This window comes from Sphaerodactylus townsendi, linkage group LG11 (genome assembly GCF_021028975.2).
Source record: "Sphaerodactylus townsendi isolate TG3544 linkage group LG11, MPM_Stown_v2.3, whole genome shotgun sequence".
Classification (NCBI taxonomy): Eukaryota; Metazoa; Chordata; class Lepidosauria; order Squamata; family Sphaerodactylidae; genus Sphaerodactylus; species Sphaerodactylus townsendi.
Genome location: NC_059435.1, coordinates 22,353,871 through 22,381,843, shown reverse-complemented (window position 1 = coordinate 22,381,843; position 27,973 = coordinate 22,353,871). Strand labels below are relative to the sequence as shown.

The window sequence follows — 27,973 nt, the reverse complement described above, 5'->3', positions numbered from 1 at the left end:
TTTTTATATTAGTTTTCAGCATCAGCATAGTTTTACCACTGCGGGAAATCCCTTCAGGAGGAGAACTCTGAGATAAATGAGAATATTTTTTGTTTTATCTTGTATGTAGTTCACATAAAATAGATTAAGAAGGCAGAGTTACACGTCATATTAAAGAATTGATGTGAAAAGTAACAAAGATTGCATTTTGAACGTAACATTTCATAAGCCCATATTTGGTCATTTTGTCCTAAAAACATATGCTTGTCTTTCATCTGTACTGGAAGGTATAATAAATGTCAGCACAGCTTTTTATAAATGTCGCAGCGTATTGATATTTGGACTGCCAATGTTTTTAAAGATGTAACGTTTATTAATTATTTGGGTTGTGACCATTTAATTGGATTAGTTAATTGGTCGGATTGTTTAATTCCTACCCTGTTTCCCCGAATATAAGACATCCCCGGAAAATAAGACGTAGTAGAGGTTTTGCTGAAGTGCGAAATATAAGGCATCCCCCAAAAGTAAGACGTAGCAAAGTTTTTGTTTGGAAGCATGCCTGACTAACAGAATACAGAAATATAAGACATCCCCTGAAAATAAGACATAGCACATCTTTGGGAGCAAATATTAATATAAGACACTGTCTTATATTTGGGGAAACACGGTATTACCCTATCTCATTAGAATGTTTTTGAAGGAACTATTTATTCCTAGGTAGGCGGGAAAAAATCTTGAACTTGTGTGTAAACCAGAAGAGAGTTAGTTGGCAATGGAAGTGGTCCTGAGTTTTAAATCACTGCATCACAATTCAAGGCTTTTCCAGTTGAGTTTTTTTCTCCCTAACAGACTACCTCAATGATAGTCTGGAAAAAAAATGCAGGAACAACTTGAAGAAAAATTGCGGGAGCAGCAATCGCAAATGATGCACTCTGTAAGGGAAAGAAAACGCAGAGTGGAAAAGGTCATCGTGGATGTGTGGATGGGCAGGAGGTAGCTGCTCTCACATTTAGCTAATTGTGTGGTCTGCTGCAGCACTTTGGAAGGGACATAATGAAGCATATGGCTTAGAACAGATGCGGCTAAAAGTGAAAATTCGGTTCTGTACGAATGCTGCAAATTGATATCATTGTGATTGTACTGGATGAAACAAAACTAGAATAGAGTTGGGTTTTTTTTCACATAGAAACAGAGGCACACCAGTTGACATTACATCCCTGTAATTTCTCACTCTGCTATTGCAGTGGATGATCGTATATTGCATAACCCGCTTTTAAAAAGTCCTGATGGATACAGGCCGTGCCTTGTGTTCTGCTTCGCTGAGTTTCTCTATTTGTCAATATTATAGATACTGGAATTCTTTATTAACACCACGTGCTGTTATATATCTTTCTGGACCCTAGGGCTGGACATGGGCGGAGGCAGGTAGCTGAGGTAAATAGGTCACTCATCTGATCCAATAGAGACTTTTTGTATGTTTCTTTTATGGCATTTGTTCCACAGGGTCCCTTTGTATTTTTCTCTCTAGAATATCAACAGACTGGGGGATATTTATTGAACACACATAATGATGTTAAAGGTTGACAAGTCCCAGTTCATAAAGCCCTCCTAATTAACAAGCCAGGATTGATTGCTTCCACTGACAAGGAAAGGCTTAAAGTTTACACAGTTCAGGCAGTAAATGTGAGCCATTGACAGGCGGCCCCTGATGAGAACCTGCTTTTTTTTTTTACTGGTTTGGGCCTTTGCTGGAGTTCATAAATACGTTTGGGTGAAGGGACACCTCAGAAAATACGAAACAACAACGAAAGTCCTTTCCCAGAGAAGAGGTGCACAAGACTGAGAAGAAAAACAAAGCCTCTGGAAGGCACTTGAAAAATAAACGAACAATAACCCCCAGTGACCGTGAGGGAAGAAACACATTGTGGCAAATGCAGACGTGTCCAGAGAACACAGTGGATTTATGTTCAGCTGCTGAAACACTTTTTTATAAATTGCTTTCAAATGGAATGTGTGTGGTATCTCATGGGGCCACTTGTTTGAAAAATTGATTTAGGTCTAGAAGATTCCCACAACTTGTCATAGGAAGCAGTAAAAGCAACAGCTTGTCAATGATGAGAGCCTTTGTTTGCAAAACGTTTTATGATGGGGTCGAGGATCTTTTTTGGGTTCCGCAGACGGCAGTTTTGGATATGTTTTCCAGGCACAAGTCACTTGGAAATGCAAAGTGCATGGTGAAATATATACCGTCCTGTCTTTATTGTCTTTACTGCAATGTGTTTTACCCACATGCTAATTGCCATCCTCAGAATTCATTTACCACACAGTGAGACGAAAACATTGAGCACATTAATGTCAGTGCCTGAAGAGGTAGGGGAAAGCATGATGAAATGCTGATACCAAGAGCAAATGTGGAAGTAGTTGGGAAATATTCCATGTAGCTGGAATGATAAGCATCATGTACAATGACCACACAGACAATTGCTCCATAGCGTGCTTAGTATTACCCCCGTAGCACTTGCAACCATTTGGTGAATTCATATTGGCCCTGTGGGCACATATGGTGGTGACAATCATACTTACAAATCCTGTCGACAACCCCTTTGGCTACATCAAGATTAACTTTGAATTTCGTAGCAATTTCAGGGGAGGGACAGATGAGGTGCAAACTGACTCTATGCAAACCACAACTGTGAGGAGCTACAGGATAAAGATTAGCAGGTTCTCTACTCAGAAGGAATGGAGGGCCAAACTGCCACCCAGCAGATGCCCACGAGTCATGTCTGTCATTTTCCACTTGACAGTTATTAATTGCCTTTTGCATTCAGTTACCATCAATGGTTCTGTCCTATACTTGACATGCTCCTTAATATTGGGCTTATTTAGACAGAATCAACAGTGAGCAGGTTGATTCTGAAGGATCTACTCCATATGCTTGAAGATGATTTGATTAATTTGTGTGGAGTGAGAGAAAGGTATTGTGAAGGGGAATGAAGACCTTTATAGGATCTGATGTTTTAAGGTCTCAGGGCAAAAGGGAACTTGGACTCTGGTTAAGATTATATTGGCTGTCAGGTTTTTAAGTCAATCTGTCCCTCTGCTAGTAAAGTAAAGATCTCTAGGTATGCTTTTCAAGAGTCCTTAGCAGAAAATCCTCAGCTACACAGAAATATCTTTTGCTGTGAGATGACAGCCAGACTTGATTATACCAACTCATTTTGCATAATGAATATAGCCACCAAACCTGTTTGTGATGAACCTGCCGTATATCTCAGATTCATCTGCCACATGTAGACCAGGGTTTAAATTTAGAAGCTATTTTTGAAAACTTTCTCATAATGAAGCATTTTGAGGAAAATGTGTCACTCGTCATCTAACCTGTAACATATGGCTGGCAAAACAATTATTCCCACTATGCTAGGTCTCAGATTCATTCTCAAAATCCAGTGTACATCCCTGATCTGTGAATTTAAGGGCTGAAAAATTTCCATTTATGATAGACTTGTGTGGCATACGAATGTGGGCATCTTTAATCCCGGCTTGTTCCCTGCCAATGCCCTGATGTATGCCCGAGCTAAATAGATTCCTGGTCAGAGTTAAGGTTGTGAAACCAACATTTTTCAAAGGTAAACAAGGATTTGAATAATATTTCAGCAATCAGAAGCTTGGCTTCACAAACCAACCATAGCTGAAATAAATCATGCTTATTTTATGTTGTTTGAACTGAACCATTTAGGTTTTTTTGAAAAAAAAAACTGTTGGGAGGTGAATCTGTTCCTTGACTTTCTCCCTACTACTTAATGAGTGAGAATCTCCACATGTGAAAAGGGAATTCGGCTTCCAGCATAGCAATCAGTACCTTGAGTATTATATAATCCTGAGGATTTCAGCTTTTCAAAAAGTTTCTCGACCTTAAATCATGGGGTGTAAAAACCCTGGCAGTTTATTGCTGTTTCATATCAGAGATAAGGTCATAGCTGGCAGATCTCTGCAGGGTTTGCATTTGATCCACAGTAGCTTGGTGTTAAAAGACTGTTGGAAAACACAGCGGTAGTTTACTAATTTTTCCCCTGGGATGTGTGAAAGAGCCAGCCCTGACTGTTTTCAGCCGTGCAGTCTAACATTTAAAAAAAATCCTTTAGGGCAGACATAGTTGGCTAGAGTGCCCTTTTAAAAAACTGCATCCTTCATCTTGTCCTGTACAAAGCAAAATACTGTGTGGGCCTCTAAAGACAATTTTTTGTGTGCAATAAGTTCTCAGTTATTTGTTGCAAGGAAGGGGGGGGGGTATCCAAATCCCTTTCCTGACGTTAGCTTTGCTGCTGAGGTAGTAGATAAGAACTGGCATGGTGTAGCGATTAAGGGGTTAGGGTAAGATCTGGGAAACCCAGGTTTGAATCCTCACTCTACCATGGAAGCTTACTGGGTGATCTTGGAGTCACACATGCTCAGCCTCAGCCCTGTTTGGATGGGAGGCCTCCAAGGAATATTGGGGGGCCTGACATGGAGCCAGGCAATGGAAAACCACCTCCAAACATTTTTCGCCTTGAAAATCCTACAGGGTCACCATAGGTCAGCTGTGACTTGATGGGGAAAAAGTTTTCTTTAAAAATCTTATTTAAAATAGCTACATGAGGATTTGAATATAAAAAATGGGCAGCTCAGTCATAAGCCCTGAATGCCAGTTGCTACCTTATGCTCTTGATAAAGAAATGGCAAAAAGACACAACTCCAAGGTGTTGAAAACAGAGCAATGACACTGGAGTCAGAGCAACATGACCACAAGGCATAGATGTCAAACTCGCGGCCCTCCAGATGTTATGGACAGGGGATGCTGGCAGAGAATGGTGGGAACTGTAGTCCATAACATCTGGAGGGCCGTGAGTTTGACACCTATGCCACAAGGCAACAAGGGCCCTCTATCAGCCATACATTGAAGCAGCCAACCAAAGCATGACAATGGCAACTTGCCTCCTTGATGTCATTCTGCCTTCAACCACACACAGAACACAATAAGGGAAGGAATACAGGAAACACAGTAGTGGTTTGATGTCATGCTGACATCTTGCTGATGTTCTACCAATAGATCTCCAAGGGGTGCTCTTTCACATTTGTCCATACTTACAGTCACTGTTGCTGAAGGAAGAATCAGTGAGCTAATGCTGATTAGATTCATGTTGTGTGTGTTTGGGGGGGGGAGGGGGTATTGGAACTGCAGCGATCAGTCAAAGCTCGAGGCAGAATATTCCCTCTCCCTTCCTCACCAGTGCGTAATTCGTAATTCCCTGTTGAAAGACTGGGGGATCCTATGTTTGTGTCCCTAAGTCAGTGGTGGGATTCAGCAGGTTCGCACCACTTTGGCAGAATCGGTTGTTAAAATTGTGCTTGTAAACAACCAGTTGTTAAATTATTTGAATCCCACCACCAGAACTGGTTGTTAAATTATTTGAATCCCACCACTGCCCTAAGTGGAATACCGATAAGAGTTCTAAGCAGAACAGTGTTAGCAATACACCATGACCTTGTCTGGCCTCTCTGGCTCTTTGTGCAAAGTATCCCCTTGTTCATGCAAAACACCCTTTCTAGAACTCACCAAAGTCTCTTCTGGCCCTCATGTGTTATATGTGTGCACAGCATGAGTCCAGAGAGATGTAGTGCTATTTACACCTTGGCCCTTTCCCCACTTACCATTTGCTGCGCACTACTCTCCCCAAATAGCGCGTGGTCCAGCGGCGCTCCCCACGAGTCCGGGCGGTGACAACGCAGTCGCCCCGACTCTGCGCTCTCACATCCCCTCAGCGCGTGTCATTTCTGGCGCTGAAGAAACGGCACCCTCTGCGCGGGGCAGTGGGGAACACGACCCCGCAGCGGAAATCGCTCGCGCTGAGAGTAGCGCGCCGCAAACTGTAAGTGGGGAAAGACCCCCTATCACCTGAGACCTGAACCTCTTGGTTGAAGTTTATATGATGCTTTAGAGAGCTGCCATTGGCTGTGGACTTGGTCAGTTTCCTACACTGTAGCTGACGGCATAAACATGGTGGGAGATAGGAAGGGGGGATTCTATTTTCCACATCTGTTTAATTCAAAAGGAATTCGTGTACTTATGCCAGCATTTTTCCTTGCTCTTTTGGGGGTGATGATGGATATGGCTGAGAGGTCTTAGGCAATACCCACACACTGCCAATTTCTTGGCACACCCTTGGGGCTAGCCATTTCTGTCCCTTTAGCTGGCTCAGCAGTGCTGGTACTGTGTTTATACGGCTGACAGGTTTACAGCAGTACTGAGTCAGCAAGATGCTGTTTCCAGGTTATGCCAGCATGAGACTTATTTGCTAACCTGAACAGTTTGCTGACTGGCCCTAGGACTGCGTCCTTAAATAACAGAGATCTGTTCACTATCAATTTTTGATATTATCGAGTGTGTATTACTGTACTTAAACTAATTGTGTGCAGTAAGTAACAGTGCATTATGTGTTCCGTGGAAACATTTTGGTCTATGGTGACACTTTGAAATCCAGGAACTAAAAATCTAACAACGGGAGCCTGAATGAATAACCTATTCCTTACTTACAAGCAGAAAGGAGCATGGCATGGTGTCAGAAGTAGAACTGGGGTTTTTTTTGGGTCTCCACTGGTATCTAAGGAGATTCCCGATAATATCCTTTCTTCAGTAAAGGAGCATTTCAGTGCCGTCAGATTTATCCTTTGTGAGGCATTTAGTGGAGAACTGGAGATAATGGAAACAGAAATTGTAGTTGTACCCAGCAGTCATAAAGGTTGAATAGGAGTCAAAGGGTTGTAAAACTGCAGACTTGCTACACTGCACAGGAGGAAGATCCCTTGAGATTTACAATAATATCCAAGGGGTGTTTGCAGACTGACAACAAAACTTTAGCAGTGGTTTTAACAGCCTTCAAATTGTACTGTGAACCCAGGAAAAACCCTTTGCTTGAGAGAGAGCAGTTCTGGCAATTAGAATGTAACGAGGTTGCTGGATAGATGATTTTGCCACTGAGCTACGGAAAGAAAGCTCAGTGTTGAGAGTTTGGCCCATTTCAGGACCATACGCTAAGGGACAAGAGAGTGTTCAGCATAACTGATTGTAAGCTTAAGGAACCAGTAAAAACAAACAAACCTTGCACTCGCCCTTGAACACTATGGATATTTGCTGAACACTTTTACCAGTTCCCAGCTAGAGCCATGTCTGCAGAAGCACCATTCCTTGCAATCCAGCAAAGTGAAACTTCAGCTCACCGCACAGGAAAGGTGAACTCCCAGAAAAATTTCCACTGCAAGCAACTGCCCCTGCAAGCACAAATGAGATTGGTGATAAATGTGGAACTGTGTACAACCCTGGGCAGTGTCCAGTTTTTGGAGCAAATTGTTATAAATGCATCAGGGGGAAAAATGGCGAAAATGAAGGAAAACAGTGCAAAACTCACAAAGGACATTGGCATGGTATTTTATAAGTTCTATATTTCATCCACAACTTTCCAGGGGACCATTCTAACATATGATACAGCACAGTTGTACTTGCAGGCTGAATGTGGGAGAGATTTGTTTTGCTGACTGATTTTTTTTTTACTTCATTCTTTCAGCATCAAGAAAAATGTGGGGTTTTTTTGCACTTAAGAACCCCAGATCAATATATCCATGGTATATCCCCCCTCCCCCCATAGAGCGTGCTCCATAAATCTAGCTACTAGATACTTTCAAAATCAATGTAGTGTAACAATGCCGGGGAGGTAAAGCATACGTTTTGCACACAGAAGATTCCAGATGCAATCCCTGGCTTCTCCTGTTCAGAGGACCAGGCAGTAGGTGGTGGGAAAGACTTCTACCTGATACCCTGGGGCGTTGCTTCCAGTCTCACTAGACAAGACCGCACATGATGGAGAACTGGTCTGATTCAGTACCAGACAGCTTCATATGCTTATGCAGTGATTATTCTAAGTTATTGCTGCTGCATCGAAGCCTCATGGGAACCCAGGAGCCCACCCACCATATTCTCTGGCTTTGCTGTCGTCCCGGTAGCCTCTGCACTTGAATGAACTGCCTTTGAAATCTGTATTGTTGTGTACTGCTGAGTGGAATTTAGGTGGAAAAACAAGAAAGTTGAGATTCTGTCAGCCAAAGAGCATATTTAGAGCATAAGCTTCAGGCACTGGGATATTTTGAGTAAACTGATTATTATAACCACCTGTTTTCAATGAACACCAGTATTTGATTGTTCAACAGTGATAGAGCGGCAAAGCCTATACAATGCCTGTCTTTATGGCTGAGATAACCTTCTTGTTTTCTGGCACCACCTAGTGGTTTTCCTATGAAAATGCCTCATTCTCAAGGGAATCTCAGGTATTATTTTACCTGTGCTGGAATGGAAAGTTCCCGGAGAATGGCGAAAGATTGGAAGAGAGAATCAAAATGCATACCCTACCATGCAGAAAGATCATAAAGGATCTTCAGAATAAGCGGCTGAGTCGATTTCTTTGGGGTTTTCTAAGAACCAGTAGTCAATTCCACCAAGACATCTCATTGTGGTCGTGGGTGGATAGAGGGAAACAGAAAAATATGCTAGATATTTGGGTCATCTGAGATGACCCCTGCAGAACCTACTTAATGGTAATTTTACCTCAGATGAAAAAAAATTCGGCTTTAATAAATGTACAATTTTATTTTAAGACAGCAATAAACAATTGTTCATACAAATATGACTGCCAATACAAAGATGAGATTGCTCGTTCAGTTGCCCATTCTTTGCCTAGATTGAAAGTGAGTGCAGAAGAAAACAGAAGAGGCAGGAGGAACATTCTCTGTTTTCCTGCTCCTGTAATAAATAGCCAGACACTTTCTCCAATTACACCATTGTTTTGTACATGAGTCCCAAATTTGGTACTTCATTTTTTGAGAGGGGGGGGGGGGGTTTGATGCTGCTGCTGCTGAACATACTTAACGATTTTATGACTTGTTTAATGAAAAAAATACATCCGAAAGGATTTTATGGGCTTTGTCCTTATTTCTTTCCAGGGTCTTGTTAAAAGCAAAACAAAAGGAGCTTAGAGGCTGCCGGAATGTGAGTGATGTTGCTTTTCCCTGCATTACCCGCACGGCCGGGTGTTTTACTACTGCTGTATTTTCAGTGGTACTTTAAAAACAAAAAGGGGAAAGCGGATCTCATTTTGCCATTTAACACTGTTCAAAGGCTGGAAAGGAAGGAGTAGGCTGAGGTGTAATGTCACTTTTCCTTAGGTCTACGTGTAATGGTACATTTCCAGGGCTCCTGCAATATTGGTTTGGCTGGCAATGTACTTCCATATCATTTACACACTGACTAACTTCTCTCATATGGCAGCTTGCTGAGTTTCTTGCTGTGTTCCAGTTAGCGTGCAGATCGCATGCCTCTCAGTCACATTTATATTCTGCTTTTCAGTGAAGCCCAGTCTTTTTCCACATAAATCACTTACGTTTCCAGGTTGATAATAAAACGTTTCCTCTGTGGACGACCACACGTCCCCCCCCCCCCCAATTTGGTTCTGGAAATGTTTCCCAGCAACCTTTTTCCATTGTTTGTGAAAAAATATTTACCCTGTTGTTTTTTGCTGAAATATTTCCTAGCTAGCTTCCCTTACAGTGTGGTCATACTTAAAACAATTTTTCTTTCCCGCCAAAATGGTGTGCCATTATCCATGCCCCCAGTGCAGTCACCCAGTCTCCTCTTCAGTGCTTGCTCTGCTTTTTATTTTGTCCCTCACCTCACCACTTCACCCATCTCCTCTGAATTTCTAGTTTCTAGTCTTTTTTCCTTCCTTCCCCCCACCTCCCCCCCCATTTTTGGGACCATTGAATCAACCATGCTATGAATAATTCCTGCCAGGAAACAGTGTTTGAGAATGCTGATGTAAAAAAGGATTGTGAAAACACCTCTGAAAGTGCAGTGTGTGGAAAAGGTCTCAGTGAAGTAAGCATAAGAGAATGTCCATTTTATGCATGCGAAACCCTGGACTCAGGGTCACTTGGTGAGTGCCATAGGTGAGCAACAATTTCAAACCACGTTTATTGGGTCCATGCCCACACTCTGTAAATGCTCAGAGGTGACAGACTCCCTTTTCCCTAAAAGTGATCTGCAACTCAGGCTCCATCTACACATAGTTGGAGGTTACATATTTGTTGTGGTGTACCATAGCCAGTTTGGAGTAGTGATTAGCAGGGGTGGCCAACCTATGATGCTCCAGATGTTCATGGACTACAATTTCCATCAGCCCCTGCCCGCTTTAACCTACCAGATGGAGTTGTTGTGAGGATAAAATAGCAGGAGCAATGTAAACTGCTTTGGGTGCTCATCATGGAGAAAACCAAGATATAATTGAAGGAAATAAACAAATCTTTTGCAACCATATCTTCTGGCATTGAAAGGACAATCCAGATGCAAAATATTACTATCACATAACATGAAGGTAGTCTTCAACAACTTGTGGATGCAGCCTAAGAAGGTACTATATGGAAAAGCAGCCAATGCCAATGCCAAGCATAGCAGCGTTTGTGAAATTATGGATGGCTCAGAATGAACTGCTTGTGTGCTGGGGAAAAGTTTCCTGTGTTGATTTCTGACTTCACAGGCAAGGGTGAGTTTCTTACTGATACAGTCTCTGTAGATGGTGTTGAAAATGGTGGATGTACCATTTTGCCTACTTATTGGCACTTGGTACTGGGCCATACTGTAGGCTGACCAGACGTCCCGCTTTTGGTGGGACAGTCCCGCCTTAAAACAATTTGTCCCGCAGGTTTTTTCAAGTGTCCTGATTTTTGGAAGGCTGCCGCACTGCCTTCTGGGGCGCAAGGCAGTGCGGCAGCCTCCCACGCGCACGGCTGCAGGAGCGCACGGCCTTCTAGGGCGCTCCCGTTTCCCGCCCTGTGACAGGGTGGGAAACGGGAGCGCCCCAGAAGGCAGTGCACTCCTGCAGCTGCGCATGCTTGCGCGGCCGCCTACCCGCCCATCCCAGTTCACAAAGGTGACCATCTGGTCACCTTACCATACTGGTTTCCTTTCATCCCTGCAACTGTTAAAGGCAGGAAGTCTGTAAATAAAAAGGTGGCTGCTGAAGGGGAGTCTTTTTTATTAGAGCAAATGTTGTGTTATCTTGTGTGTGTGTATGCATAAAGTGCCATCAAACTGCAGACTACTTATGGCCACCCTGTAGGGTTCTCAAGGCCAGAGATTACCAATGGTGGTGTGCTGTTACCTTCCTCTGCAAAACAACCCTGATGGTTGGCCTCCCATCCTCCCATCAGTGGTCTCCCATCCAAGTACTAACCAGGGCCAACCCTTCCTAGGTTCTGAGGTGAAATGACATCAGGATAGCCTGGGTCATCCTGGTCAAGGTATGGTTAGTGTGTCAGATTAGAAATGAAGAGACCTAGTTTCAAATCCCAGCTCATTCAAATCCCAGCTCATTCAAGCCAACCGGATCAGAGGCATATCTAGGGAAAATGTACCCCGGTGCAAAATCTGAGCGCCGTCCCCCTCCATCCCCCAGTATGGGTGGCCGCCCTCCCCCATCACAACCAAACAACATTTCTTTTGCACCAGGTCATCAGGGAAGGAGGAGGGGTGTGGGGGTGTTTTTCTGCCCCCCCCACGTGATTAAACGGCTACAGCCCGGGGACGTTTGACCCTGAACTGGATGATCTTGGGCCAGTCACTTTCTTACAGCCTAAATTATCCCCCTCTGGGTGGGCTAGAAGGTAAAATAGATACTGCAACTTGTGAGAAACACAAGGTGAAAATGGAATAGATGGATGATTGTTCCATAATTCCACTGGAAATCTTTCTCTGATCCATTCTAAAATACATAGTTTATCACAGTAGCCATATCTTGTGAAAACCGGTCAAAACGTCTCCTTTATTTATGGGATTAACAGCCCAATCCAGATGGGGCTGGCGGAATGACTGTAGGAGGTGGCATGAACTTGCACTGACAAGTTTGCCCTCCCAGCAACTTACACTGGCTGAGAGGGACAAACAAGGGGGTAGGTAGTCACTGCGGAACTCCATTCCTGGCAAAGACCGTCCTCTTCATCCAGGCGTTTGGTGGGGGGGGGAGGGCGGAGGTGGCCATGTACCTCTCCCTCTTTTGTGGGTGGGGTGAGTGCTTAAGAGTTTAGGTTGGTTTAGGTTTTTTAGGATGGAGTTTTGTTGAGAGATTTTGTGTGGTTTTTATTGTAACCTGCCCTAAGACCATGGTAAAGCTGTCTGGGCCCTGCGGGATCTCAATGAGTTCCGCAGGGCCTGTAAGACGGAGCTGTTCCGCCGGGCCTTTGGAGGGACCAGCCGCTGATGGTGGCCCCTCCCCCTCCCCCTTCCCTGGCCCATGCTTGGGACTGTACCACCTGATGGGATCTGCCGCTCCTCTCTTGGGGGAAGGATTTAATGTTGGGCTATGGGGTGCCATCTACGCCCATATCTATACTTGGATCTTTATTTAAGAGTTACACTTAGTTAGTCCTCGCTGCTTTTATAGGTTTTATTTAATTTATGATGTTTTTATGACTGTATTTATTGTATGTTGTGCACCACCCAGAGCCCCCTGGGGACGGGGCGATATAAAAGTTGAAAGTATAAATAAATAAATAAATAAATAAATAAAGGGTGGGGAATAAATGTAAATAAATTAAACAAAATAAAATGAAATAAGTTCCTACGCCTGGGTGTTACTAGCACACTGGCTTTTGATGGTTCCTTTGACGATACACATGCTCTTCATATACCGGTAGTAAGAAGTATTGGTGAGTAACTGACTTGGTAGGAAGACAGTTTTACTCATTTTGACTGGCATTCCAGATCTGTGCACTAAAACATTGATTGAAATGGCATGCTCTGAAAACAACGTAAACAATATATTTGATATATACCTGTAACTAGAATTATTTTTTAAAGAATCTAGACAAAACCCTATAACATTCCACCCTGGAATAAAGAACAGTTATAAGAAACATTGAAATTGTTTCTATTGATGGGGAGTAGACAAAGAAAGTAAAGAGAGACAGTTGCATGTAGAGTTCTGGTGAGAAAACTCTACTTCTCTCCTTGCTGTGATAACACCTTTCCTGATAAAATAGGCACTTAGCCAGTCACGTTGTAACATGAGCTCACTTTCCATGGGAAGAGTCCCATGCTACCATTTCCAGCAGCATCTGAAGGCAATGTCTGTTCCATGCTTGTTTCTTGGCTATAGTAGGAACGAGAAGAAGTGTTTCCCTCTAGCTTCACGCCTTATCCTGCTCCTCTTTTGAAGATCTTGAAAAGTCAGGCAAAAAGCCAGCCAGAGAATGGAAAAGTACATTTCACATTGGAATGGCTAATCTCTTTCATTTTTCCCGTGGGACTTAGTTTCCTGTGATACTCTCTCTCTCTCTCTCTCTCTCTCTCTCTCTCTCTCTCTCTGTGTGTGTGTGTGTGTGTGTGTATGCAAGATAGTTAATGAATCCAATTTAGACAAAAATCAGTGGGAAAGTGTTTCAATGCAAAGCAGCAGAAGTTTTTCAAAGGAGACTACTGTAGGAAGCTGTCAGACTTGATCTCAGCAAGGTCTGGGCATGGCTTGCTAAACACAGAACATAATTGTCCTTCCTCAGAGATTTAGGTACACTACTTAGATTCATCCTACTTGGATAAGACATCCAAGCATCCATTTTCTCCCGAGGAACTAATCTCTATAGTCTGATGATGAGCATTAATTCTGGGGGATCCCCAAGTCCAAAGTTCCTTGTATGCTGTGCTTGGCTGCATGGCCACCATATTGGTGCCTTGCAGATAAGGGCCTGTCCAGCAGGGGGAGTTCTCCCAGGCAGCTCAGTTCCAATCAGTGTTTTGTTACTTCTGTGCAACGACCGGGAACAATTAGAGGAACTATTGCTCTGGTCTCACCTGGAGGCTGGCACCCCTAACACTAGATGTATCATTTACTCTTTTGGCCAACTCTTGCTTTCATCTGTATTCTTCTGTAGTAGGTAACACACCGCTATGCTGGAAAACTTGGTCTTTTAAATAGTTCACTCCATCCATCCTTCTGCATTTTGCAGCATTAGGTATAAATCTGTCTGCCAGCTGAAGATTTCATACTGGCTGTTGTGGGTTTTCCGGGTTGTGGTGCTGTGTAGTTTTTGCTGCTAAGGCTTCACCCACATCTACAGCGGGCATCTTCAGAGGCATGTCGTGGTATGCTGAGTTTCTCTCCGTTAACAGTTTGTATATTCAGCGAAAGGAGCTGTGCCTCTGAAATGGTCATGCCACAATATATTTGTTAGCTTTAAAGGTATGTGTCTGTGAGAGGGGAAGCTGCATTGTAAGGCTCCCTGTGAGCTGCTACTGCTCCCTGTGAGCTGCTTCATCAGCTGATCAGTGGCAGGACTTGGCCGCAGAGACCCTCACAACAGGTTGAGAACAGCCAGGGCACATGCTAGTTACCATGAGCTTTTCAAAAGGGATTAGGAGGCAAATGGAAGAGTGGAATGGAGTGGTGGTCCAGTAGAGGACCAGAAGAAGGAGAAGGAACAAGATGGCTGGGAACATCCTCCCTTTTGAGATCTCATGGGCCCGTGCAAGGTGCCAGATGTCAAATTGGTGGAGGGGTGTAGCTTGGACACTTTCCCCTCCAAGGATTGCCAGCCTCCAGGTGGGGCCTGGAGATCTCCTGGAATTACAAATGATCTCCAGACTAAAGAGATCAATTCTCCTGGAGAAAAAGTTTGCTATGGAGGATGGACACTATGACATTATATATATGACTATGATATTATATTCCACTGAGGCTAGTAGTGGGATCCACAAATTTTAGTAACAGGTTCCCATGGTGGTGGGATTCAAACTGTGGCGTAGCGCCAATGGGGCTGGGTGGGGCATGACAGGGGCATGGCCGGGCATTCCGGGGGTGGGGCATTCCTGGGTGGGGCTGTGGCAAGGACGCAGCCACTGCGCCGGTCCTTGGGCAGGAAACGAATGCGTGCTACTGCTGAGAGGAGGGGCATAACTAAGGCAAAAATCACGTGGCAAAATCACCAATTAGTAACCCCCTCTCGGCCCACACAAATAATTAGTAACCTACTCTCGGGAACCTGTGAGAACCTGCTGGATCCCACCTCTGACTGAGGCCCTTCTCCTCCCTCAACTCACATGGCAGGCTAACGTCCTCTGGAATGTGGGAAACATGGAATTGTAAACAATCATGTGCCGAAGAAGTTGAATTTGAGTGGTGTTTTGATTGCAACATGTTTTGTGTATTCTTGCCCAGTTGAACTAGTTTCCCAAGATGTCATAGTCTACCTCTAAAAATATCTCTAAAATATTGCCCTCTAACAAAAGGGTGGGTTAAGTTTTGAACAACTGAGGAAGAAACTAGCCAGAGAATGTAAATGTTTAGTTTGCAGCTGAGACTTCTTTGGACTTCCTCCATGTGCTCATTCTCCCTTTGGTCTGTTCCAGGTAGAGTTGCCACCTCCTGCCTGGAGATCCAGCATGGATCTTGGGGATGGATCTCCTTGAGATATAATGACATAGAGTTCATCCTTCAAAGTGGCCATTTTTCCATTGATCCTGGTGGGCTGGAGTTCAGTTTTAATTCTGGGAGATCTGGAGGTTGGCAACTCTGCTTCCAGCTCGTGATTGTTTAAATGCTGAACAATTTTACTAGCCGGTGAATTTTGGGACAGGTGTTTTAGTAATTTCTTAGTGAATGTTGAATGACAGTTTCTTAAATGGTTCTCTGGGCTTGAAAATAACTGAACATCTGTTGCTTCATTATATATAATTTAGAAGATTGGCTTTCAGGAAAAGATTGTTTTCCAGGAATTGGAAATCTAATGCATGCAGAATACAATTTAGAGAGGATGTCTACCTGAGAGGTGAACATTTTGTAGGCATCTTAATGCAGAACAGTGTCTCTTTTCTCTCGACCCTTACATGGGTAATTTGGCTTTCTGGGAATTGGGGGGGCAGGGGCGGGGGCGGGGAGAAATGACTATAGAAATTCAAAACTGATTTCATTGGAGTAGTACCTGTTTATACCGGGCCTGAATTTGGACTTAATTTGCCTGTGGAATTCATTGGAAATGACTCAAGACTCTTCATGAGAATTCCCTGCATTATGAAATTTCCTGTTAGAGGTTTGACTTTAAGAAGGTTTCAGTGTTCCCATCTACTGGCCTTTTGGGGCTTGATCTTTAAAAAATTGAATCAAACTCGGTGCGCTTTGCAGTGTAGTTTTGGAAGGTAGAAGAAAGAGTTGCTACTAACAAGAACACTTCAGACTTTCCTTGGCTTGATGAGAATACTGCAGGGTGGGACTGTTCTTTGGAAGACTTGCCAGCGTCAAACACAAAACCCCATAGAATCCGTTGTGCTAGGAGGGTTGGGCATAACAGAGAAATTTTGTTGGCTCCCACTCCCTGAGAATACCCCAAGTGTTTTATCTGAGGAGGACCCCTTTTTTAAAAAAACAGAACAAAAAAATTATTGTTTTTTTAACACCTTAAAACAGCTACCTCACTTTGGTACCTTCTGTTCTGGGAATACCTTTTAATATGGCTTTAGTCAAACACCTTTTCTACTCTCTGCACATCCTGCACTTGTGTGTCACTCCATATCTCTTAGGAAAATCTCCTGGTTTCTGTCAGGCTTATCAGCAACAGGGTATGGACTTCTCTTTCAATCTCTTTATATCGTTATTCCATCTGTAAGGATACACAACTTCCTCAGATGCTTCCCCAAAGGAAAATATCTGAAGTTGCTTCCAATTTTACTTGGGCAGGAGTCTGCAACCTGTGGGTCTCCAGATGTTCATGGACTACAAATCCCATCAGCCCCTGCCAGCATTTCCTTGGCTGCCAGCATGGCCAATGAACATCTGGTCCATGAACATCTGGAGAGCCGCAGGTTGCAGACCCCTGTACTTGGGCAATTCAGCCCTATCTCTCATTTATACCCCCTAGTCAGAATCAGGATCACTCTGGGATAATCCCTGTGCCAGTGGAGGTTTAAGATATGCTCCAATAGTAGTACCATAATTCTGACTTAGTGGCCTACTGCTGGAGTAACCCCACTGATTAAAGGGAAACTCTGGCTAGGGGTGAGGGTATGGCAGGAGAGCAGTAGAATTTTGTCCGTTTAAAAAGGCTTCTGATAAGCAGTCAGCCAAGTCTGAATTTCATTCTCAATCCAAGCACCCAAGTTGCACCATCTCCAAAATGTACCCCTAAATGTCTGATTTGTTTCTGAGATCCTGGTCTAACTGGGCACTGAAAACCAGAGCATCAGCCAAATTCAAGTTTGGTGGCTGCTCTAAAGAAGGAAAGTCTGCTCAAAGCTTGAAATCTGACTAACATATATTAGTTGCCTCATACATTTTGTGGTGACATTTCCTTCCTGAAAGGCATCAGCATAGGGGTATGCATTTGCATATTTCAGATCCAGAACATTAAGGCAAATCGCCAGATCACATGCTTACTGCTGAATCCCACCCACCTCTTCATAAGGTAGGAAACTTGGAGCGATTACCCCTTCCTTCCTTCAGCAATCCATTTAACTGAGAGGAAGGAGAGAGCTCTCCGTTGATTGAAGCCATTGCCCATGTGGGAATTAACTGCATACATGGAAGGAAAAGGCCAAATTATACAGGCTAGAAAAGCTAGAAGCTGTGAGGTAAGATCAACGTGAAGAAGGCCAGTTATCAAAATGACACTTCAGAGTACAGTGCGTGATTTTAGCCTAGTTCCATTCCTATTGATCTACGCAGGTCTTGCCGATAATTATGCTGGTGAGCACATGGAAGATGAATTGTGGATTTTCAATATCTAGACATAGATGCAGGCAAAAACTACCAGCCCATGGCCACACAGCCCAGAAAACCCAGCACAGCCAGCATCTAGGTGAAGTTCAGCAGTGGCATAGGAGGTTAAGAGCTCGTATATCTAATCTGGAGGAACTGGGTTTGATTCCCAGCTCTGCCGCCTGAGCTGTGGAGGCTTATCTGGGGAATTCAGATTAGTCTGTACACTCCCACACATGCCAGCTGGGGACCTTGGGCTAGTCACAGCTTTTCAGAGCTCTCTCAGCCCCACCTACTTCACAGGGTGTTTGTTGTGAGGGGGGAAGGGCAAGGAGATTGTCAGCCCCTTTGAGTCTCCTGCAGGAGAGAAAGGGGGGGATATAAATCCAAACTCCTCCTCCTCCTCCTCCTCCTCCTCCTCCTCCTCCTCCTCCTCCTCCTCCTCCTCCTCCTCCTCCTCCTTCTTCTTCTTCTTCTTCTTCTTCTTCTTCTTCTTCTTCTTCTTCTTCTTCTTCTTCTTCTTCTTCTTCTTCTTCTTCTTCTTCTTCTTCTTCTTCTTCTTCTTCTTCTTCTTCTTCTTCTATTTCCCATCTTGACTTGCTAATATGAAAAAGCAAATGGAAACTACACAAGGGGTAAAGATGTGACTGCCAGCGGCCCCCGGATAGAGTACAGTTGGCTTGCTGAAATCCACCCATGTTTGTACCTAGGCCTAGACTATTACGGCTCAGTGGCATTACAGTAAAAATGTCAGGCCTCAGCACCAGTAATTTACACCAGCGTTTTTAGATTCTCTGTAGGCAAAAAACCCCGTGGCTCTCTCTGCTGTTGAAAAATGAGGTGTGATTCCGTAAGGGTTGGCTGAAAAAGAACAGATGGTGACGTCTCCCGAGTTAATATTTTTGCCTTAAAAACACATCTGTCATCAGCCTCCACTTAGAAGAGCAGTGAAGCACATATCTAAATAAACATGGCACTTGGCTCTAACCTTGAGTCTGCTTTTTACATAGCAGCAACTATTATTTTATCATTGTGGGAGGAAGGCATTTCGGCTGCTGACCAGTTGTGGTTTAGCTATGTGGCCGCTTTTCACTTTTAATAGTAATTTCAGATGACACCTTCTCATGTTGTTAAAGAATGGCCAGCACAGTGAGATTAAAACTAGCATAAAGCAAGTTGATCAACTCCGGCGAGTTTATACAGCTGAGCACATTGTGGCCCTGAAACACATGCGGAGGGAGCAAAGGAGGGAAATTAGTTTATCTTGGGTGAACATTCACCCTTCTTGAGGAAATGAGCATCCTCCTCCTTTCCAACCTTCTGACCCTTTCCTGAGAGGCAAATTTGCTCTACGCCCTTTTCCAGTTGTGAAAAAAAGAAATTGCAAGTGGAAGTTAAAACTTACCTTCCCTCTCACTTGGACAAGTTATTGCCTCCCGGAAAACAGGAAAGCCCAGTTCCTTGTGGAGTACCTGGCTGGTATATTCCCAGCTTTAAAAACAAGAACAAATGCAGCCTCTATCCCAAAGAACGTGCCATCTAAAATGTTGACCAAGGGCAGGCATGGGAAACAAGTGGTGGTAGGATTCAGCCGGTTCGCACCACTTCTATAGGCCTCAACCACCTCAGCTGTCAGAGGAAGTAGAAATCACCTCTGCTACTTGCAGCAGCAAAGGAAGATCTGAAGGGAATGGGTGGGGAAAGTAGCTAGCCTAGGCTTGTGGCTGGGGTGGTGGTGGTGTCACTATTCTGCTAAAGCTCTTAATAGGATATCTAAAATGCTCTGTGGTTGGCCCTGTGCAAGCGCAGTCCGACATGGGACTGTACAAGGGCCACGATGAACGCTTTATTTTCACGTGCTGTGCAGAAGAAAAAAAGGCAAAACGTTCTTTTAAAAACATCTACAAGATGTTTTATTTGTGTTGTGTGGAATGGGCCATTGCAGTTCTAACAATAGTTAAGGTGCAGCCACAAGATCACTTTCTTCCTGCGTGCATTAATTGCTTTCAATTTATTGACTCCAGGGGTTAAAGGTTTGGGATTAACTAGCTTTAAAGCCATTGATGAGTTATGAATCTTATATGCATAATACAGTAGAAGAGCTAGAGTTGAGTAGCACCTTAAGGACAGCAAGATTTTGGGTGTACCAGCTTTTTAGAATCAAAGCTCCCTTCATCCGATAGGAATTGCAATGAATCTCCATTGATAGTCACAGTCAAAGGGAGCTGTGACTATCAAAAGCTTATACCCCCCAAAATCTTCTGGTTTCTAAAGTCCTACTGGACTCAAACCTATATATTCCAATAATTTGGATGCATAACAGATATAGTAATCTTGATATCTGCAATAACGTGAATGTGTGACTGGTCAGAAATGTAACTAAGAGTGAATGTGTTCTCATTTTGTAAAGTTTCCTGCATGCATTCTCAAATTCTTGTGGTGTCAGCATGTCTTCTTGGCTGAATTAGTTATAATATTTCCAGTCTCCTTATGTCTGTGTGTTTCGAGGAACAAGCAGAATTTCCTGTTAATGCAGCCCTTTGATAGCTCTGCTGAAGGAAGTGGAATGTGTGAAATCCTGTATTTCCGGAGATTACATCAGCGATAAGTATGGAATGCAAATGTTGCTTGAGAGGAAGTCTGTGAGTTGTATGTGCCAGCGTGAATCAGCATCACACCAACTATAATATTCAAGTTTGATATTGTTCTTGAGGAAAGCATTTCCAGAGTGCTCAGTTACAGAGAAGGCGTCAGATTAAAGACAAGAGAAGAAAAGCACCCTCCCTGCTTGTTAGGGAGCAAGATATGATGGCAAAAAATACATGGTGGTTACCAGTGGTGTGATTCTAAAATTCCAACCACCGGTTCGCCCCCGCCCCTTCCGCGACCCCCCTGCCACGTGCCCCCTTGCCACTTACTTACCTGGCTGCTGTGCTGCGTTCCCCTTTCTGATGTTGGGAGGAAGGAGGTGAGGGAAGGTGGGGGCTGGCAGGGGGCCGGTCGGCTGCCAATCAGGTTGTACACCTCTGGGCCAGCAGCGTGGCCTTCTCCCACAGACCTCCCCCGAAGTGAAGGCCGCGCCACCGGCCCAGAGGTGCAGCCACCCTGGTGGGATTCCAGCTGGTTAGCTTCCAGTTAGGGAGAACCGATGCGAACCAGCTGAATCCCACCTCTGGTGGTTACATAGTTTTAAGTTTAGAAGCCTAGCATCTGCTATTATAGAATTTGCTGTCCACACAAAGTACTAGAATGATACTTGGATATTTATACCAAAAGGCTGAAGAGACTGGCCATTTTCAGAGTGCTAGAATAGTGATGTATTATAGACATTTCCCTGAATCTGTGATTTACAGGCATGGCAACTGAACTGAAAACACTGGCAATAAAATGAAAACACACAGAATGGCAGAAAGAGATGGATTGATCACTGAAACAGAGGAGGGAGACCTTTTGGAAAAACAACCTTTGCATACATTTCCTTTTATAAAAATTGGACCCTGCTTATATAAATATATTGAGAGAGGAGATAATAGATTGCAAAAAAAGAAATCAAGTTAATCCGTTGAAAAGCCATGCAAATGTTCCAATGATATATGCACAACTGTACCTTTTTTTATGATACCTGTGTGTTTCCTTGCTGCCAATAAAAATAATGTGTTTTGCTAATCCAGGCCAGAATTGCTTCGAAGAGCCAGCAGCCTAGTTTTCAAAACTGTGCTGTTCAAATGAGCATGAGCTTTGTGGCAGTCTCCCCGTGATCTAATCACTGCTTATTAATACAAGATGACAATTAATGGATGACCTTAGCAATCTTCTTGATGATGTCTAGGGGCTTTTGTGATTAAACATATATCAGTTCAGAACACGGGTCGTTGTTTTTGTTCCTTATTCCTCTAATTAGGTAAGTGGCTAGATTTGAGTCCAGTAGCACTTGACATCCCAATCCGGATCAGCGCGATAGGCTGAGTCCGCTTGGTGAAGGCATCGCTGCACTGCCTCCTATGAGCTTTTCAGAGGTGTGGAGACGGAGCGAAAAGCAGAAACCCTCCCAGATGCCGGAAAGCCCTCCATGGGGCCAAATGTAACTCCTAATGTGGTGTAAGTCCAGGACTGGGGCCATGGCACAACTGGCTACAACCCTGGGGTGGAAACTGACTAACGTCAGCTCCACCCCTGGAAATCCCCCCCCCCATGCTATCATCTATTCTGGACCCCAGTGTGGCTCTGCAGTGACCTGGACTTCCAGGTTCACCTGCTGTGGAGCTGAGGGCCGGCCAGCCACCAGTGCATTTGCTCCCTGTGCTGACAGGGCTGCCCCTTATGTAGCTGGGGGGTGGGATGTGTTGCTGCAGCCCTCCACCACTCCTTGTGCATATTCAGTCCCCTCTCCCATCTGGATGGGGCAGCACAAGACCAACAAGATTGGGTATAAGCTTTCGAGGGTCGAAGCTCCCTTTGCTTTGACTGTCAAAAATCTTGTTAGTCTTGTTGCCAGACATTGGAAAAGCCATGACCTACCAATAATTGATCAATGGCTACAGAAAATTCAGGACTACGGAATAGAGGATAGACTGACGATGCTCCTTAATAAGAGATGTCTTGAATCATATTACAAAGTATGGGACCCTTTGCTGTGATACCTACATAGTAATGACCCTTAAAACAAAACATTAATAATAGCAATGTAGACTTTACCTAACAGTGCATAGATGTGCTGCGATTTTTTGTTCTTTTTACTTTTGTTTCTATCTCACATCAAATGATACCAATGTTATCTCACATATAGAATAATATTAACAACGATGTAAAATCTAAATCACAATCATCTAGACATATAGTGTATTTAATATTTAATATATTTCTCCTTTGTTCTTCTCATATATCTTATCGATCTATTCCAACTATGCACATTACAGTTTCAAAAAATAATAAAAAATATATAATTAAAAAAACCTTCTTAGTCTCTAAGGTACTACTGGACTTGAATCTGGCTGTTCTACTGTAGACCAACAGGTTACCCTCTAAAATGAAGTAATAACAATTCAGACATGATTATGCCAGTGATGGTGAACCTTTTCGAGACCAAGTGACCAAATTGCAACCCAAAACCCACTTATTTATCGCAAAGTGCCAACGCAGCAATTTAACCTGAATAACCCTCTCGAGCAGGGGCCAGCAAGTTCCACATGTGCCACTCTGTGCCTCTCTGCCATCTCTGCCACCTTGCCTCCCCCCCCCCACCGGACAGCAGCCACCTGGAGCACAGGCACCAGGCCCGCCAGCTGAGTCCTCCCTGCTCACTGAGGTGCATGCACATCAAGTCCAGTGGCCCAGGCCAGCCTAGTTGTGTGTGTGTGGGGGATGATTTCCCCCCCACATGACAAACTCTGTGTGCGTGTGCCCACAGAGAGGGCTCTGAGTGCCACCTCTGGCACCCGTGCCATAGGTTCGCCACCACTGATTTATGCCATTTCCCCATTAGTTTTCTAGGAATATTTGCTGCTTTATTTGAGCTGCAGCACACAAGGCCATAGTCTGGCATCCATTTTGGAATTAGGGCTGCACTGACTCTACCTGTCCCAGGGGCATGTCTAGTTTGACTGCTCAAAAAAGGAGTCTGCTGCCCAGCCACTAAGTGGCAACAGTTAACTTGGCAATTTGGTATTCAATTTGCCAGAGGAGGAATTTTCCCTAGATTTTACTGACACACCTCTACAACTGTTAGGTCGATTCCACATGGTCCAAATATCCCGGGTTTGAAGAAGAAGACGACTTTATTTCCAGTCAGTGACCAAATATATTACAAATCTCCAATTTAGTAAAAATATCTACAACAAGACAAGAATGCAGATCTCTCTCCCGTATTCCAGCACTATCCATCTATATATCATTATACATTGTAAACACACCAAACAGCATAAAAATACTGGACAAAACAAAAGTATCTAAGGGGGATGCCATATTCAGATCATTTTTTCTTTTTCATAATGAATAGACAGAATGTTGCTACCCATTTAGTAATATTCTCCTTCTTATCTTGTAATAGTTTTTCACAACAAACTTTATCAGAACAATATGTCATCTTGTGTAGTTGATGTGACAGGCATTTTTTCCTTGCCTCCTCATAAAGGGGACACTTTAATAACATATGCTCTATAGTTTCTACAGAATTCAGAGAGCAAGAACATAACCTTGCAGCATAAGGTATCTTTTCATATTTCCCTTCTAAGACAGCAGAAGGTAAATGTGCACTTCTTGCAAGAGTAAAAGCTCTCCTTAGATCTTTGTTATCCAGATAAGTTAAATAAGGAGCAGGGGCAATATCCCGGGCTGAGCCAGAGAAATATCCCAGTTTCACCAAGAAGTTCGCACAGTTCCTGATCCTAAAGCAGGTCTGTCCCACAATATTTCCCTCATCCCCGGTTTTTCAAAAGCTGCTAAAATCGCAATCTTTTTCAAAATCCCACGTTGAGTCTGCTTCTGTGGGAACACCACGGGAGCAAAACCAGTTTATTTTTCCTGTCCTGCCTCCTGATCTCCCTGCCTGATGTCATATCAGTTTCATTTCTGCTGAGCTGCCGATCGGCGTGACATCCCGCCCTTCCCCAAATGTTCCCTCAAGCATGTTTTCCACCCATGGTGTCAACTGAGTGCCATTTTGGTTGGATTGATCGGGAGTGGAGTCCCAAAAATGTCCCCATTTTCTTTTCTGTACACGTACTGTTTCTCGGAGCACGCAGCTAGGGAGGTGCGCACCTTGGGCTGAATGTTACTGGGAACATCGTGGGAGGGGGCGTGTCTCATTTTCTGCAAAAATGGTTCCTTCTGTTTTGGAATAATTCCTTCAGTTCTTGAAAATGTTCAGGGAAGAATTTACCAAAGGTTATTCTTTGCTTATGATTCTACTTGAAATTACCAAGATTTAAAAAAAATTCCAGTGGAATTCCGAATCATTTTCAAGGTGTGGGTTTTGACCTTTAAGGCCTTACGTGGCCTGGGACCCTCGTACCTTAGAGACCGCATTACCCCATATGCCCCTACTCTCGAAGCCTCTCTGCAACTCAGCAGAGGAAGCCAATTGTACTAGTGGTTCCTGGCTCTCAATTGATGCGGCTGGCACTCCACCACGGGCCAGGGGACTTTCACAGCCCTGGGCCCGGCCTGGTGGAACACTCTTCCTCCAGCTGTCCGGGCCCTGCGGGACCTTGGTGAGTTCTGCAGGGCCTGTAAGACTGAGTTGTTCCGCCGGGCCTTTGGAGTGTCCAGTCGCTGAAATGTGCGCCCCCTCTCTCTCTATTCGATTACCACCATATGCTACCCTCTTAGAGGGGAGTCCGGCTGTTCCCTTTCCTTAGGGAGGCCTTTAATTAAATTGGGTTTTGGGGTGCCTGATACCTTTGTATTGACCGCTGCCTTTAATAGATTTTAATAGATTTTATTGGTTTAATAATTTTACTGATTGTAATGAATATTGTTGTGCACCGCCCAGAGCCTCTCGGGGATGGGGCGGTCTACAAATTCAAAAAATAAATAAAAATAAATAAATTAATATGTTCCCTGGCCTAGATGGCTCAGAATAGTGCAATCTCATCAGCTCTTAAGGGCTAAATAGGGGCCAGCCATGGCTAATATTTGGCCACCAAGGAAGCCCAAGGCTGCTACACAGAGGCAGGCAATGGGAAACCGGTTGTTCTCTTGTCTTGAAAATGCTATGGGGTCACCATAAGTCAACTGTGACTTGACAGTACTTTCCATCGTGCCTCTTTGCCTGCCTGCCTGCCTGTTTGCCTGCCTGCCTGCCTGCCTATCTATCTATTTATCTGATTCACTTATTGAGGAAGGGAGTTGGCAGTAGAGTGTTGCACTAACAAAAACATCACATGCAGGATAGGCGGAAGAGGGCAATCAACCTGGACCTCATATGCTAGTTTTCTACCAATTCATCTGTATGTAGCTACCTAGCCTGTCATTTCCTGGGACTCCTCTGGATCCCCTTTTAAAAACTTATGTTGCATTGGCAGTCCTCTGAATTGGAGTCAGGTTTTCGTGATAAGTAGCATATGTTTATCAGGAAAGCAACAATCTTCATCTTTGTTTTCTCTGTTTGACTCAATTCTTCCAACCTTTCCTGACAATGCAGCCCCAGCGTCGGAAACTGCTCCACATTTGCCACAGTGAAAACCGACACAAAGAATTCATTTTCTTATGAATGTTTTCGCTCTTTTTAAATTTCTATCCTACGTTAACTAAAGCCCAAGGTGGTTTCAAGATAGGCCAACAGTATTTTGGGATGAAACTGAAACCAACAAGTGATAGTTTGTACATAGTTGGCAAACCAGTTTCAGAAACTGTGGCTTGAAGTGGGATTGCATTCCCTTGTTTATACTGAGAATGGTTGAGGCATAATCTCTTAATTGAGAAATCATATTTTTGACTATTGGCCAGTTTTTAGAGGCTTTTGCATTACGGATATGGGAAGGGTGGAATTATACAATGGAGTGATGAAAAACTGAAAGAGGAAACCAAAAAAACACATCCAGCTGTATAATCCTGAATGGAGTTAAACCCTTCTAAATCCATTAATTTAAGTGGTGTTAGAAGGGTGTCACGGTTTAGCATTGCACTGTAAATCATGCTACTTCTATGTTCAGCAGCTCAAACCATGGTTTGATTCAAAATTATCCTTAGTCCAACTGTAGTTTATCAAGATGACGGAACTGAGCATAGGCTCTCCTAGTGATTGCGTTAAGAATAGGACAGAATTAAATGGAGTTAAAGTGTTAGAATATTTTATTCATGCTTTAAAGCTTTATCAGTCAATAGACTGCTGGTGTTTGGGGTTTAGCTCCACTAAAAGACTATTCTTTGGCATCATTGTGAGGCACATTGGCTATCAGTTCAAGATGCTGAAATGTATTTTTGTGATCTCAGGAAGCACAGGCCTAGGAAACTAGAATAGACAACAAACAGCCGCAGCGATTTGGCGCGCGGCACCACAAACTCCGGCACGTTTGCCAGTTGTTGAGAAGCATGGCTGTAATTCCGTGGCTTCCTTTTGATCTAAATTACTGGTTGATGGACAGCCCAAATAATTCTGTTGCAGCTGGATGTAACCACACCATGCTTAATTCCAAAAGAAGATCACGGCTACAGTCACTTTTGGTTCCAACGTCCGCATGAACAACGTCTGCATGAACAAGAAGCTCCTAGAATTACAACAAGCAAGCCAACTGGGCAGACCACTTCCAGGGGGTCTGGTGGCATGTCCTACCACAGTGTTATTCCAGCATTAGCTATATATAGACAACATCTGTGTGTGTGTGTGTGTGTGTGTGTGTGTGTGTGACCACACAACCAAGTGAGTATTTATTCTCACATTTAGATGCTGTAATTTAGGATCTATTTTTACTTGGCACACCCTGGGGGAAGTTGCATATTTTGTGCTCAAAGAAGACAGTTGCATTAGGTATAGTGTGGTTTAGTGGTTGCAGTGTAGAATAAGGATCTGGGAGACCCTCGGTTTGAATCTGCACTCTGCCATGGAAGCTTGCTAGGTGATCTTGGAGCGGTCATGCACTCTCAGCCTAACCTACTTCACAGGCTTGTTGTGAGGGTAAAATGGAGGAGAGGAGAACAGTGTGAGCTGCCTTGGGTTCCCATTGGGTAGAAAGTTGGGGTATAAATGAAGTAAATAAATAATAGGCCAGCATTTTCTCATTGTGACATTTATGTTAGTTTGTGCAAAACGGGTTGCTGTGTATGTCATTTCTCTTTCTCATTCTTCTTCATCATCAATGATTTACATTCAGCGTCACTCATGCATGAGATGGTAAAAAACACACCCCTTTTAAGGCTGGAAACAGTGTGATCCCCAGTATTTCAGTATGCATGTAAAACTAAGATTTGTGGTCTCAGCAGTCTTCATTTTGTGTTGAACTTGTAGAAGGAGATTATTTTGGGCCCCTTCTGGCAGGGTGGTGTCACATGTCCCTGGGCACACACCATCGAATCATGTTGGGGGCATTGGCCCCAGGCTGTGTTCATTGGCCCCGGGTGGTTGACCAGGGTACTATTGCTGGCTCCAGGTGGTAAACCTGGGTGCCTCACTGGCTTTGGGTGGTAGACCTGGGCACTGTTGCCAACCTGGCCCTCCTACGTGAGATCAGCAGATGCGC

The 27,973-nt window shown here is 43.9% G+C and overlaps 1 protein-coding gene across 1 annotated transcript in view; it reads left to right on the top strand.

The window, feature by feature from the left end:
• Window positions 1-27,973, top strand: part of BMPER (BMP binding endothelial regulator) — a 230,641-nt gene that overhangs the window by 78,257 nt on the left and 124,411 nt on the right. The gene's annotated exons all lie outside the window — the stretch shown is intronic.